Source organism: Spermophilus citellus (assembly GCF_964194105.1).
Source record: "Spermophilus citellus genome assembly, chromosome: 1".
Taxonomy (NCBI): domain Eukaryota; kingdom Metazoa; phylum Chordata; class Mammalia; order Rodentia; family Sciuridae; genus Spermophilus; species Spermophilus citellus.
Window position 1 is genome coordinate 214660311 of NC_138182.1, and position 17049 is coordinate 214677359.

The 17049-nt window shown below is 36.3% G+C and overlaps 1 long non-coding RNA gene across 7 annotated transcripts in view; it reads right to left on the bottom strand.

Annotated features, from left to right (window-relative positions):
- Positions 1–17049, bottom strand: part of LOC308648226 — a 159958-nt gene that overhangs the window by 134987 nt on the left and 7922 nt on the right. For all 7 annotated transcript variants that reach the window (XR_014021786.1, XR_014021787.1, XR_014021788.1 and 4 more), the window contains exon 3: positions 10621–10830. This is a non-coding gene — a long non-coding RNA (uncharacterized lncRNA). The remainder of the gene's footprint in view (positions 1–10620; positions 10831–17049) is intronic.

Genomic DNA, 17049 nt, shown 5'->3' on the forward strand with positions numbered 1-17049 from the left:
TTTTTTAATGAATCCATGCAAAAGAATTTTGCTTCTCATGTTAGGTTACATTTCTTTAAAATGGAAGAATCCTAGAGAGCAACATGGCATTGTGCAAAGCACATCCAAAGCTCTGAGAACCAGGAGACACAAGCACCACCCTGTCTCTTCTGCAGGCTCATTAATCATACAGAGCTCTGGGAAAGTCCCTTAACCTCAGGAAGTCCAGGTCCCCTTCTCTGTGTAAGGGAAAGCATAGACAAGATATTTTCCCAAGACTTTGAAAAAGTCCAAAGATTCTACGGAAAAACAGCAGATGCTCAAAAGGGCTTCTCCATAAAAGTTATTTCATTTTCCTTCCCGGGATTGCAAAGCAGGAGATGTCCCAAACAAGATTCCTTTGCAATGACTCAAGTCACTCATCTACTTTATTCCATTAAATTAAATATGCCTCCTATCATGTTAAGATGATTACACGGGAAATAAAATTGTTTGAGGCATGAGTTAATTATAAAGATCTTTCCATTTCTTACACATAACCATATAATCATAACTTATCTTTATAAAAGTAATTCTTAATGACAATAAAAAACTTAATGACATTTTTTTAAAAAAGAAAAAAGAGGATGCTATCCTTGATGACAATACTAAGTGAAAAATGAAGTGGTAGCATTTTTTTCAGTTCTCATTATCATTATCATGTCCACATAGCTTACTCCAGGAAGAAGAAACTTCCAGGTTATAATAGATGTGATGCTCCATGAGCCACTCAAAAATATTTTCCAATAGGAAATGTCTCAAATACATTACAGGTAGGGCAAAAAAATATAAGCAATATTTATAATAAATAAAAAAGGATTTCCATTTTTAAATTTTTTTATCATTTGAAGAAAGTTAAGTAAGATAAATGAAATCATAATAAAGCCAGTCTGTCTAAATGACACTGTACGGAATACACTGAGGTATCAAATTAGTAAGGATAAATAAATTCAAAAGATATCTAGGAAGACTACACATGACAGATGTGTGACAGACTATGGGGAAAACATCAAGCTATGTCTTAGCTTTAAAGGCACAGTAGACAACTAGGCTGCCCGCAAAAGGACCTTAAAATCACAAATAGACTTTTGGGTTAAATTTCATCATATCATCATATTGTCTTCTGTTCTTATATTCTTTTTTTTCCCCCAAGTTAAATGGTGTGTGTGTGTGTGTGTGTGTGTGTGTGTGTGTGTGTGTGTATTTGGAATGAGTAGTGCTAGGACTGACCCTGGAAAGCATATGCTTTCCCATGAGCTACACCCCCAACCCTTTTAATACATTTCATGCATCATATTTGCAGATCATAATGCTGATGATAGTGAGCAGCTGATACAATTGGGTATACAACTTTATCCAAAGACATTTTTTTCTAATTCATTTCAGTATATGACTCTCTCAAGTGGAGAATGCATAAAACAAAGCAGACCTATATGTGATTTCTAACTAATGTCAATAAAATAATTTGTATATTTCAATCTAAAAATTTAAAAATAATAAACCTAGAGGAAACACAAGAAAGTTACCTGAACTGGAGTTTTACACATTGGGGTTAATGTTTTGAAGAATGTGGTGAGCCTAGACTCAGTCCCCAAAGACAGAAACACTTATTCATGCACCAAGTAAGAGTCTTGATGACACTTAAGGTCTTTTCCTGCTCTGGGATCATACTGTGTATGAAAACACAAAATTGTGCTTCAGAAAATTCTATTCAAAATAATTGGTCATATCAGAGTCAAAAACCCAGAATTCTTAAGTCTCTATTTATAAGAAATCTAATCAGGGTCATGAAAGTTATTATTATTATTACCAATATACAAATGACCAGATCCATGTGCTGATAGTTATTAAAATTATAATAAACTTCACATTCATTTACACATTTGATGAATATTTATTAACCATCTACTATGTTCTCGATACTGTGTTAAGTAAGCATTAGGAACAGAGAGAATTAGACATGTACCCTCCCAGTGTCTAGTGGAGAGAATAAATAGTAGAATGAGTAAGATGAAGGGTGGGGACAGTTAAGATGGGGCAAATGCAGAGAACTATGATGCCACAGAAAGGATCTGTGAAATCTCCAAGGTGCAGCTAAGACCTAAGAATGAGTAAGGTAGCTGTTTTATGCACTGTGCCTCTACTTCTGTGTCCTGGCACATAATTCCTTCATTCCTGCAGTGCCCTTCCTTCCTCCCCACTGCTTCTCATCCTCTTGGATTCAGTTTCGGCAGCACACTGCAAAGCATTCTTCCTCCACCTGCACTAGTTGGGAGTAGATGCCTCTCCTTCCGAACTGTTCATTGAACCATACATCTGAATCCACTGGTTCAGCATAATCTCAGTCTCTTGGACTAATAAAATCAAAGAAAAGTTTTCTTGGAAGCTTCTGGGAAGGTTTTTCTAGCTCTTCTAGAAAGCCTCCTGATAGCCATCTCCCTCCCAGCCATGGCTGAAACTGATCCCCAGAGAGGGCAAACAATGAAAGGAAAACTAAGTCCAAACTACTGGATTAAACTGACCCTGAATCCACCCTCCCTCTGGATTGTCAGTGGAGTGAGGCAACAAATTTGCTTTTAACTAAAGCCATTTGGACTTGTGTTTTCTATTACCTGCAGGGAAGAACATAGTGTGTAATAAAACATTATGGGTGGAAAAACATGTCTTTTTTCGTCCAATACACTTTTTAGCACACAGCAGCTACTTAAAAAAAAATCCTGAATAATTGAACTAGGTAATTCAAAGAAAGTATCTGTACCTCAATAAAACTGAAAAATATTTCAGTTTTTCAACCAAGATATATTCAAAACTATATTCAGAAAGTCTGACATTCTTTATAGAGATTTTTCTATACTATAAAGAAAATAAATATCATCCTGTTTTGTTTCAAGCCTCCTCTTTCAGTATCTTCCACATTTCCCCACAATCTCCCTCAAGCTAAAAAGCACTTCCTCTCACTCTCCAGTGACTAGAGGCCTTCTATTTTTCTATCCAATCCCTTTCTTTTTTTTTTTTTAAAGAGAGAGTGAAAGGAGAGAGAGAGAGAGAGAGAGAGAGAGAGAATTTTTAATATTTATTTTTTAGTTCTCGGCGGACACAACATCTTTGTTGGTATGTGGTGCTGAGGATCGAACCCGGGCCACACGCATGCAAGGCGAGCGCGCTACCGCTTGAGCCACATCCCCAGCCACATCCCCAGCCCCTATCCAACCCCTTTCAAAATATGCTCTCCAGGGTCTAGTGTTGTGTCTCAGTGATAGAGCACTTGCCTGGCATGTGTAAGGCCTTGGGTTCAATTCTTAGCACCACATATAAATAAATAAAGTTTTTTTTTTAAAAACATGCTATCCAGAGAGAGCTAGTAAGACTATTCACAGTGTAGTCTAATGATACAATTTAAATCAAGTGTTATAATTTTTAGAGATATTTGCAAAATCCAAAGATTTTAATCTCGAAGTATGCAACTTCAGGTATCAGCAAGCAGATAAAAGGGCACTTGAGAAGCTTCCAGCTGACTCAGTGGTCATAAAACAGCAGAAAGAGATGATTGATTTCCCTCCACACAAGGGCAACTTCAGATATTGTCATCCATGGCCAGCCAAATAGCATGACAGGGTCCTTTCTTGTTCCTTTTTCTTGAAAGCAAATACATTCACTTACCAATGAACAATGTCCACCAAGGGATATTCTTACCTCTAAGAAGTTGTGGCTGTAGACTTTATCAGTGGATAAGATTTAACACCATGTGTTCTGTGTCCCATTTGGAACCAACTTCACAATTATAGTAAGTGTCTGCCTCCAAATCCTATCAGCAAATTATAAATAGTGCTTAGTTTTTTACAAAAATGGGCAAACTCACGATTCTTTGTTCTAGATCCTAAATACAGATGAAAACTAAACTCTCAAATGAAGTAGATATCCCAACATAAATTCTCTAGTCTCTCTTGGATGCAGTGGTGCATGCCTGTAATTCCAACAGCTTGAGAGGCTGAGGTAGTAGGATTGAGAGTTCAAAGCCAGCCTCTCAAAAAAAAGTGAAGTACTAAGCATCTCAGTGAGACTTTGTCTCTAAATAAAATACAAAATAGGACCGGGATGTGGCTCAGTGGTTGAGTGGCCCTGAGTTCAATCCCCAGTACAAAAAAAAAAAAAAAATCTCTAATCTTAAGCAACTACAAACTGATTTGGCTACAGTTTTTTGAATCAGGTATTCCAGAGCCACCTTTATTGCCAAACATAAAAGCATCCCACTGCACACCTCAACAGAACTGCTTGTACACCCTTAATGTTTTTTCAAGTAATTTTATGCAGTCAGCACCCTATACATTAGGAAAAGAATGGACATGTGCCCTATGGATTACTTATAATAGCAATGAACCTTCATAATCAGACCCATTCCTTAATTTTGCTTACTTTTTTTATGCAGCTGCATTAATACTACATTGTCAGACGAAGACAAGGATGAACATGAGACATGAGACCTTAGTTTAAAAAAAAGCAGAAGAAAACAATACAGCCTTCCAAGGAGCAAATGCTGAGCTTGTGAAAAAAACATCTCTCATTTTATTAAATAATAGTGTTCCTGCAGGGATGTCTGAAGTACTCTGCAAGGCTAATTAGGACAGATCAATGTACACTTACCTCTTCAGAAGGCTGAAAGGTGTGTAGTGACTATGTGTCATTAAAAATTTACTTGACCATGGGCATCAGATGTCCATGAGAGAATGACCCTGGTGAGCACTCTAAGTTTCCATTTTACTCATGTCATCCTCAATGTATCAAAAATGCCATTGACACCATTGCTATAATCTAGGCTCATAGCAGCTGATGTGCTATATATGTTTGAGAGGGTGGTATCAATTAACTATATTATCTATAAAGCCATACTTGCAATTACTACCACTTCACAATTTATCATTAACACATTTGGCAGATTTTTTTCCAAAGTAACATTTATTTAAAGGTTAATCAAAATTCTTAGAACAGCATTTATTATAATGTGATTTTTGATAATTGACTAAATCAGTGGCTCTTAAGAAAACACCCTTGTCTCAGTCCTGCTCAGTATACACCACAGTGCCATTTGGGGAAAAGAAATACATATTAGAAATGTTCATTTCAGACCTCGTCATGGAAGATCATATATTAATGTAATCAGGTGGTACATTTACATGCTCATTAGTAATCCATCATTAGTCCAAATGCTCACTATTAGGAATAAATGTACAACGAGTTATTCAGAATACCCAGAAATAGTATTTCTTATTTAAACATTCAGAATAAGCTGACTGAAATAAGTGCACACCTTGAATTTGAACTTTCAAGGCACATCACAGAAGTCAATCAGTTATGTCAGGACACTCTTCCATAATAATCTCAATTATAAAATCCCTGCCCCTCCCTAACATAGGAGATGAGGGTAGTTCAAACATAGGAATCTCTCTAATTCACTGTAACTGCAAAAATTCCTGATGAAATGTGTGTTTAAATTTTATGCTTTAATACATAGCATGCCACTAAAACCACATTAGTTATGCTTTATGCTGTTTAATCATATGTCAAATTCTGTAAAATCTGTTCTTGCATGCTAAGGTAATTTAACTGCAATTAATCAATCAGGAAAATAAATAAAATATAATAAGTACCAAATAATATAACTCCTTTAAAACAAACCACTATCTACACGTTTGTTCTAAAAACTCTTATCAACCTCACAGAAGGAAAACACAATAAAAATTAGATTTCGCTGAATATTTCTCTCATTAGTAACTTGCTCTAAACATACAAATGGTTTACAGAGGGCTTTGACATGATCTGATTTTCCAACCAAAATGTGAGCAACTTGAGAGTCAGGCTTTTTTAAATTTTTTATGCTCTGTGCCTAATACAATGCCTTAATCCTCATGGGTGCTCAGTTTGTTGAATGAAAGAATTGAGTGATTCAAATATCTACAAAGTAGATTCTTTTGCCATAGAGGTTAAGACTTATGAGAAGAACATGTTTTTTTTCTTCTGGCAATAATTATATTTTATTGGTATTTAACCAAAGATAGTTACACTCTTCATAGTTTCTTTCATTCTTTCATAGATCCATGTAAGAATCCACAGGGCAGGTTGGTAGAAATGTTTGTATTTGTTCCTCCAAATGAAGATTTTGTCCAACTATGTAATTTAACAGTTTGATGATTATAGTTTTGGACTAAGACTAGGGAGGACAGTTATAAGTCCTGAATCCAGTCAGCAAGAACTTATTAAGCACCAACTGAAAAACCCATACTAAATTAGAAAACAAAAATACACCAGAGAAGTTAAAAACATGCTCTGCCTTCCAGACTTTAAATCAGAGAAGGCATGTACATGTCCATTCCACAAGCATCTCTGAGTACACCCTGCTTCATGCGTGGCACTAAAGAGGCAGGACAGCCAGCAAGTCTCAGTTCTCCTCAAAGAGCTAACACAAGAAATTAATGAGTAACTGTATATCAAGAAAAAGTCATGATATCACTGAAAAATTGCAAACTAATTCCCATGGGAAACTCAAGAGAGAAAACTGATGAACTCATGGAAGTCTTAAAGAAGCAAATAGCATAAAAATAGCTCCAGAATTTCCTAGATAAGATAAATTAGAGCATTCACTAGAGATGAGGGAATTGAAAGTAAGGGTCCAAAAGTTTTCAGAATAAGTTGTTTATTTGCTTGAAGATGACTTAACATAGCTGTTCTTCTCATCAAATTAGTTCTGGTGACATAAAATAACAACTTCTGAATTAATACCCACCCCATTCAAAGAACCCTGGAAGACTTTCCCTTTCAAGGTCCCTGATGGTAACTATTGATGAGGTATCTCACAGCTGAAAGCATCCCAAACACATTACAACAAAGGAGAGTTGCCCTTCCCACCCACTCCATTGTCCACTGCGGTGCTGTGCAACACAGAAGCCCTGGCCACATGCAGCTACTGAGCACCAGAAACATGTCCAGTCCAAACTGAATCGTGCTGTAATTGTAAAATGCACACTAGACTTCAAAGACTTTCAAAAAAGAATGCAAAATACTTAAATAATTTTGATATTAACATCTATTTTTTTCTTTTTTTTATTGGTTGTTCACAACATTACAAAACTCTTGACATATCATATTTCATACATTAGATTGAAGTGGGTTATGAACCCCCAATTTTACCCCAAATGCAAATTGCAGAATCACGTCGGTTACACATCCACTATTTTACATAATGCCCTATTAGTAATTGTTGTATTCTGCTACCTTTCCTATCCCCTACTATCCCCCCTCCCCTCCCCTCCCATCTTCTCTCTCTACCCCATCTACTGTAATTCATTTCTCTCCTTGTTTATTTTCCCATTCCCCTCACAACCTCTTATATGTAATTTTGTATAGCAATGAGGGTCTCCCTTCATTTCCATGCAATTTCCCTTTTCTCTCCCTTTCCCTCCCATCTCATGTCTCTGTTTAATGTTAATCTTTTCTTCCTGCTCTTCCTCCCTGCTCTGTTCATAGTTGCTCTCATTATATCAAAGAAGACATTTGGTATTTGTTTTTTAGGGATTGGCTAGCTTCACTAAGCATAATCTGCTCTAGTGCCATCCATTTCCCTGCAAATTCTATGATTTTGTCATTTTTTATTGCTGCATAGTACTCCATTGTGTATAGATGCCACATTTTTTTATCCATTCATCTATTGATATAATGGGATTTTGATATTATTGACTGAAATACAAATATTATTACATTATTTTCATGCATGTCCTTTTACTGTAGATACTATAAAAATTAAAATTAATTTTATGACTCACATTACATTTCTAATGAACAATGCTAGTCTAAATGCATTGCAAAAAAAAAAAAAGATTAACTTTTTAAAGTATACCATACCATTCAGCAATATGAGCTGATGCCTTAATATGATTCTCTGATATAAAACGTAACATAAAGAACCATTCAATGCATACTGTCCCAAAGTTCTGAAAAACAAGAACATTTGTCCTGGCTCCCTGGGGTCTCCAGCCCCACTCTGATCTCATAATAGGTACATCATTTCTTATGATTCCCTTTTCCCCTGAATGGCAGAAAGCATGAACCTGAAACCAAGTTATTCAACAACTGAATTTGGCTGGAGGGTCTTAGTGTTCTGGTTTAGTTTTACACTGTCCCCCTTTTATTGTTTGCCTTGGTTTTGCTTTTTTTTTTTTTTTTTTTTTTTTTTTGCAATCAGTGAGATGCCACACTCTTCAGAGTTTGGAAAGACTCATTTTGTCTGACGCCTTCTTCCTTATTACAATTGTGAGCAATGATAGATATTTAGCCAAGCAGGCCAGTATGCACATTTAATATCACAAATGTGGACCTGTTACTACCCATATCTGTTACTAAGAGTCAGCTCTGAAGTCATACAAACGGCTGTAAATAATAAGTCATCAAATAAAGCAGAGGTCAGAGCAATTATCAGAAATACCTAAAAATCAAGCAGGTACTGGTCATTATCAGATTTGATCCTATTTTTTTAAAAACCACAGAGTGTAATGCAGGCATCGTGATAGCATCTAAGGATCCAAGAAAACTTAATAGATATTGAGCCCTTTTTCTAGAGAAGGGGATAATTTCTGAAACAAGGGAGCCACACCAGCCCCTGGGATGTAGTTCAGAGAAATGGCCTCCCCAGGTCTAGTGAACCATACAAATTTCAGTTGAGAATGAGCAGTAACATATAGCCCAGCTGTTGGAGCTGACCCACTATATGCACCCAATAAGCAAGAGAAAATTAAAGGCTTAAACATGCTTCTTGTTATCCAGGGACTGATGGGCTCATCTGCAGGTAGGAGCATTAGCTTTGCTCAGGTGATCACAGAGGAAGAAGAAAGATGGGGCTTATCTTTAAAAACTGGAGAGTTAAGCCAGGTATGGTGGCACATGCCTCTAATCCCATTGGCTTGGGAGGCTGAGACAGGAAGATCGAAAGTTCAAAGCCAGCCTCAGCAATGCAAGGTGCTTAGCAACTCAGTGAGTCCCTGTCTATAAATAAAATTCAAAATATGGCTGAGGATGTGGCTGAGTGGTCAAGCACCCCGAGTTCATTCCCCAGTACCCCCCCCCAAAAAATAAAAACTGCAGAGTTATATTGATGGCTATGCAGCTCTCATTCTCAAATTAATATTTCAAAACTATTCAGGAAACTTAAAAAATCAAGCCTCTTCAGTGGGCATCTGAAATCTATGTAAAAGGCAACTGGCTTCCTATTAATTCCTATTCCTCTCCAAAAAAAAAAAAAAAATGCTTGTAACATTATTTAATAACATGGTTATACCTGTGTATCCAGGGAAAACCATGGATTATATGGAGTGTTATGTAATCTCTAGAACATCCATTATAACTGCATCTTAAAGATATAAATAAGAATAATAAAAAAGCCAACAATTTTCTCAAATATAGAGACAGAGATAGGAGAGGACACAGAAAAGACTATGGCCATATACAAATCAGGACCACACACTCACATAAACTACCAGAAGGCAAAAAAGAGTCATTCTAAGTCAGCTAGACTTTTGACATACTCTCTAATGTTTTCTTAGAAAGGTGTTAAAGCATGTAGCACACAAATAACCAGTTTTGTTTCAGAAAATCAAATTAATAAAATGTTAAAAATGAAACCTAGTACATAGTTGGCCTCAACAACAAAAGAATGAAAGTCCCAAGATCTAATCAATGATACATGACCTGTTACATGTAAAATATCCAGAAAAAAAATAAATATGAGTCAAGGACAAGGAGTAGAAGGAGGAAGTAAGGGAGAAGAAGAAGGAGGAGAAGACATGAGTCAGAACTAAGTGGCCAATTTCACAAATTATATTTAGTCATTTCAAATTGGCTACTCCCCTGATGATGGTAAAGGACACAAACCAAAGCTGCCTATACACACACTTTGTGATTCTGTCTCAAGGAGACTCAGACCAGGTTAAAAACTCCAAGAACGTTTCCTTCCCAGGGAGCATTCTAGGAGCACACAGGTGCAGACTCAGACCCCTTCTAAGTCAATGGTGACTCTAAAGGAGGTTCTCCTGGCATTGATAAGAGAGGGTGCATTTTAAAAAGAAAAAAAAAAGGAAAGAATCAATATATTTCTAGCCCACATATTATATAAGCCCATTTATTCATGGATTTGTGAAATTCAGAAACAACCTAATGAAATTTCTAAGACAACTGAGTTGTCACAATTTGACAAGAGCACAAATTCATATTGAGTGGCTTTTCTGGTGCCTCCTACTAATATCAACAAAACCCAAATACGGATTTCACCTAACATTCAGAGAAAATTCTACTTAGTTACTAGGAGGAAAAAAAACGCATATAACTTAACAAAACTCACGATATATATCAATCTCTCACCAAATTAAAATGAGCTACAGCAACAGTAATAAAACCCACTGCACCCATGTTCATCTTCACATGCAAAGGCTATTTCTAAGCAGGTCTGAGTGAAGCTTTGACTGCTCCATGCTAATGGCAGAGCGGGCCAGAGGTGAGCCAAGGCTGTGCGTAACAGAGAATTCATGGATATTTAAATTTGGAACCAATTTTCCTACTTACATTAGAGTGTGTTGTGGAAACACCAGACTCCTGATGCTTGATACGTACTCATTCTTACACAATGCCTGCTTCATATGGTTAAGGCATTTCATACAGGCACCTGTGAGCAGGACATGTCATTGGGGTAGCGATGGTGGAGTCAATCTCATCCATTCTGCTTCTCCATTACTGCTGATGGAACCAAGTCCCTCAGACAAAAGCATGACTTGCCTGGAAAGTGAGAGACATAGTAGAGACATGGTTTTTTAACTGGGGAATAGGAACAAGATATTTGCTGTTATTTGGAAATGTGCTATTTCTCAAAGGTTCTGTGCTGGAATTATGGTCTCCAATGTGGCAAGAAACTTTAAAAAGTGGGGCCTAATGGAAGGTGATTACATCATGGGGGCTTCACGTTCATGTATACATTAATACTGTCTTACAGGGGTAGGTCAGGTGTGGTATTAGCTCTCACAGTGGATTAGCTCTCAGAAGAGTGAATTGCTTTTTTTTTTTTAAGTGAATTTGTCCTATTCTTTAAGCAGCCTGTTTTCTTTTAACTTTTCTGCCATATTGAGACGCTACTAAGACTGCAGAAGCATGCTATTTGGACCCTCCAGAATCAGGAGCCAAATAAACATAAATACTTTATAAAGTACCCAGCCTTGACTATTTTGTTATAGCAACACAAAAAAAAGACAGTATTCCTCCATATATATACTCTATACTAATTCCTCTTGACTAAAGATTATTACAATATATTATAATGAGCTATTCATTTCCCTATATCCTCTACAACATTGCACTTATTTTAAAAATTAATATAAAATAATTAAAATTAACAAAAATGTACAAATAATTGACAGAGAAGCCCTGTGGATCTTTCACTCGGTCTCTGTTTCCATATTAACATCTGTGATATCCAAACCTGGAAATTGACATTGGTACAATCTATAGAGCTTGTTCAGATATCACCAGATACATATGCACTTATTTGTGTTTGTGTGTGTAGATCTCTAAGCAATTTTATCGTGTTGTAGTTTTAAGTAACCATTAGCTCATGCCAAACCCTTAACTGCATCATCATAAGAATCCTACCCTTTTATGTCTACCCCTACTCCATCCCCTGCCCTCTCCCTTGCCCCTGAAAACCACTAGTCAGTTCCCCATCTCTATGATTATGTTACCTCATAAGAGTTATATGAATGGAATCATTCAATAAGGTATTCTTTTAAGGTAAGTATTTTTCACTCAACATATTTTCTTTGAGGTTCATCTAAGTTGTTGCCCATAACAACAGTTCATTTTTTTTATTGCTGAGTAGTATTCTACTATGTAACTAAATCACTCTCTATTTAATCATTCACTCATTGATAGACATTTGGATATTTCCAGGTTTTGGTTATTACAAATAAATTTGCTAACCAAGAATAAAAACAGGGCAAGGGTTGTGGCTCAGTGGTAGAATGCTCGCCTAGGACATGTGAGGTACTAGGTTTCATCCTCAGCACTACATAAAAATAAATAAATAAATAAATAAATAAATAAATAAATAAATAAATAAATAAGTTATTGTGTCCATCTACAACTAAAAAAATATTTTTAAAAAGCAGCAGTAAATGTTGGCGAGGATGTGGGGGAAAGGGTACACTCATGCATTGCTGGTGGGACTGCAAATTGATACAATCACCTTAGAAAGCAATATGGAGATTCCTTTAAAAACTAGGAATGGGACCACCATTTGACCCAGTTATACCACTCCTTGGTATATAACCAAAGGACTTAAAATCAGCATACTACAGTTAGGCAGCCACATCAACGTTTATAGCAGCCCAATTCACATTAGCTAAGCTATAGAGCCAACTTAGGTGCCCTTCAGTAGAGGAATGGATAAAGAAACTGTGTATGCAGACACAATGGAATATTACTTAGCTCTAAGAAAAGAATGACTTCATGACTTTTTCTGGTAAACGGATGCATCTGGAGATTATCATGCTAAGTGAAATAAGCTAGTCCCAAAAAACCAAAGGTCAAATTTTCTCCCTGATATGCAGATGCTAATACACAAGGGGAAGAGAAAGGAAGAATAGAAGTTCAGTGGATTAGACAAAAGGGAATGCAGGTGAGGGAGAGGAATAGGAAAGACAGTGACATGAATCAGACATAACTTTCCTATGTTTATATATGAATACACCACAGTGAAACTCCACATATGTACAACCACAAGAATACTATCCTAATTAGAATAAGTTATCCTCCATGTATTTATAATATGTCCAAATATACTCTACAGTCTACTGTCATGTATATCTAAAAAGGACAAATTTTTTAAAAAAGACACACAGTTCTGGAAACTACCACTTGAAGTAGTGCAAGCTACAATGAATAAGGTAGAGTTACTACCATCAAAAATCCAAATAATAATAATAAAATCTGGACACACACACACAAAAAAGAAAAGTTGTTATGAACATTCACATGCAAGTTTGTCTGTGAAAATAAACTTGCAAGATTTTTTTAAGGGGAGAGAGGGGGGTCTTCTTCACTATGGTATCTATCCCACACTGTAGGACACATAGTAGTTAATCAAAATATCTGTTCAAGAAATGAATGAATGAGCCACAAAATTGATTCTAAGTCCAGAAAATAAAATTGGATCATCTGGTGGGAAAGTTAGGTGGGAGGGAAAATGCCACCATGTGGTTCTACAAGCTGTACTGACAGTTGCAAAACTGCAGTGGTGAGGACTGGAGATGGAGTTCAGGGGTAGAACACTTGCCTAGAATGCATAAGGCCCTGGGTTCAAATCCCAGGAACAACCCCCATTACCCCTGCAAAAGGAGAAAGGAGAGAAAAAAGGAAAGAAAAAGGAAACTACAGCAGTTTATTCAAGGGGGTTTTCTACACACACTACAGTCAAATGTTTTAAAATTCATTTCAATTATTGAACTTCATATTAAGACACTGATTGGATAAATAAGGTATTGCTGAACTTTTTTGGAAACAACTGGGAGAGACTTCTTATTCTAGCCCATATGAACTGACAGAGGGATCCGACAAACCTTCCTTCTTAAAACTACCAAACAAACAAACAAAAAAGGAAGGAAGGAAGAAGGAAATAAAATACACAATACAATGGTTTTCAAGACATAGGTCAACAGGCCATGAGGGACAGTGATTCCTGAGGGATGAAAAGCCAAGAGGTGAATCCTACAATCGCCTCAGAACACTGCCTTGAGGGCTTCTCAACAGCAGCATGGGGAGGACACCCATCTCAGGGGAGCCAAAGGCTCTGCGTTCAGGAAACAGACGTGAAAGTATCAAAGAAAGTGGCCAGAGCTTACAGGACCAAGTCCCTGGGAGGAAAGACATGCAGCACAGAAAAGTACCCTAAGAATTTAGCAGAGTACTAATCTGGGCATATGCATGTAGAAACTACCCAAGCCTGGGAATAAAACATTTTTAAAGAATTATAGAGGAAACTTGTGCATGGCATTAATACAGGGCTGGGAATAAACCTTTGCCATCAGTTACAATGGAAAATTTCATGACTTCTGTGTTGTTAGTTAGAATCTCAACAGTGGGCGATAATTCACCCTTAACCATGCACTACTCTGGTCTCACCTAAGATTTTCATTCCTAAAAATTGAAAGCAAAATGAGCCAAATGATTCTGTGTAACATAATCATACCAAAAAAGAACAATTCCATATAGTTGAAAATCACAGAAATATGTACATTCCTATGAGGGGAGAGAATTCTGCACAAGGTATATGTACATTCCTAATGATGGTGGTCATCCTGGTATTATTATTCTGAGCCTGTTGTAAATGTATTGTCACTTAAAGCTAATAAGCATACTAGTACCATTAAGAATTGGAATTGTCTGTTTAGAAGAAAGGGCAAATGGATAGAGGATTTATGATTAAATTAAAACCTGTTGTCCTTGATGTGTATTAAATTTAAGTGTTCCTATGGATCTCTATGTATTTTGTCTTAAAAATTTAAAAAGGAAGTAGCAGGATTGCAAGTTCAAAGTCAGCCTCAGCAATTTAGTGAGGCCCTAAGAACTTAACAAGGCCCTGTCCCAAAATTAAAGAAAAACAAACATAAAAAAGAGAGCTGAGTATTCGACTCAGTGATTAAGCATACTTGGGTTCAATTCCTAGCACCAAAAAAAAAAAAAAAAATTAAAAGAACATATATTCTAGCTCTTTCTTTTGAAAAGACCTAGACTAAGGGCCATGTTAGTAAAAATTAGCTCTCCTAATTTCAAGAACATAATTTTTAAGTACAATTTCCAAGACAAAATTCATTAAAAAAAAAAAAAGAAATACAACTTTTTAGAAAATTGCCTGCTTCCAGATTTGGAAAGGAAAAGTTCAAGATAAGCCTGTTAAATTTTGTCATATCATTATCATGGAAATTTTCAAAAACTTGAGGTTCTTTGAAAAATATATAGGAACATGGCTGGGACAGGGCTCACTGGAAGAGTGCTTACCTACCATGTGTGAGAAACTGGGTTCAATCATTAGCACCATATATAAATGAACAAATAAAATTCAGGTATTCTGTCCATCTACAACTACATTTTTTTAAATAAATAGGAATCAACTGAAATAGACTGAGTAACCAAAGATGTAAAAATATGGGCATCTATAGGCATTAACAACTGTAATGATTGAAACACATCAATGTTCATAATGACATTTTAAGAATAATATTGATTACCTTTTGTGTGTGTGTGTGTGTGTGTGTGTGTGTGTGTGTGTGTGTGTGTTGCTGAGGATTGAACCCAGGGCCTTGGGCATGCAAGGCAAGCATTCTACCAGCTGAGCTATATCCCCAGCCCCATTGATTACCTTTTGAGGATGGTTAGAAACTATTTACATTGTGCTAAGAATTTACAAATAAACAGAACAAATTAAGAATTTATTCTGATTTTCTTACATAAATTGAAATTCAAAATAACAAACTAGTTTATCTATAAAGAAGCATTCTTGATAATAAATGAAGCAGATATGATAGAATTATATTACTATTCTTACAAAATCTAGGAATAAGTGAATTTAGGCAATGATCATCAACATCTGCTAACATCCAAAGAGAAAGAAAACAGTAGTTTTGCCTTCCCTCCCCTAAATAAATATGATCAGATTTTTAGTCTTAATTACAACAGTTAATTAAAACGTAAAGCACAGGGGGCTATGGTTGTGGCTCAGTGGTAGAACACTTGCCTAGCATGTGTGAAACACTGGATTTAATACTCAGCACCATATAAAATTAATAAATAAATAATATAAAGGTATTGTGTCCATCTACAACAACAACAACAAATTTTAAAACAAACCCCCCCCAAAAAAAAAGGTAAGGCACAGGACTGGGAGTGTTATTAAATATCTCCACGGGAATCAGCAAATTCAGACTATGGAAAGCTTCACAACACAACAATTCAGTTTTCTTCAACAAATAAAGAAAATACATAAAAAACTGTAGTTGAAAAGAAGAGAGACACATTAACCAATTGCAATATGGACCTTATTTGAGTTCTGCTTCCAAAAGTAAAAAGTACAGAAAAACTATACAAAAGGGAAAGTTTGAATATTGGCTTTGTATATCTGAGGATAGCAAATAAATATCAACATTTTTGGTGTAATTAACTTTTTAGATAAAGTTCATTTTCCAGCATTAAAAAAAAAAAGTTGTGTTGCAATGAGTACAATGAATAAAAATGCATTCTACTGTCATATATACCTAATTTAAATAAATAAATAACAAGTTTTGTGGGAGCCAAGGCCAAGATTAGGACCTAGACCACGCTGCCAACCAGCAGACCCACACTGGAGCTCAGGCCTACCCCACCTCCTACTTGGGACACTGCAGACATTGCCATAGCCTTCTACAGGCAGTAGTCTACACCTTGGGACAACAGATAGGGCCTGGAGGCAGCTGCATCTCCCAGTAGGCAACCCACCCTTTCAGCCCCATCTCTGAAAGTGGTTGCAGCCATCTTGGAACACCCCTACTGCTATTTGAGTTACCTCCACTATTACCACCACCACCTTTAGTTGCAGTAGCAATTTTCGTGGGACACCAACTAGGGACTAGAAGTCCAACACCTTGCTGAGGTACAGGTAATCTGCAGGGACACTACATGATTATAGGGTAGAAACTGTAATATCTCAGATCTGCATTTCAAAAAAGGGAGACACATATAAAACATGAAAAAACAAGGGAGGAAAGTGCCCCAAACAACCCAAGATACTACAATAATAGAATCCATGGACAGCACAGTTAATGGAATCTCAGAGAAGGAGTTCAGAATGTACATAATTAAAATGATCTACAAATTAAAGAATGACCTAAGTGAGCAATACAGGCAAAAATTGATCACTCCAACAAAGAGATAAAAGAGCAAATATGGGCAACCATTTATCACAACAACAAAGAG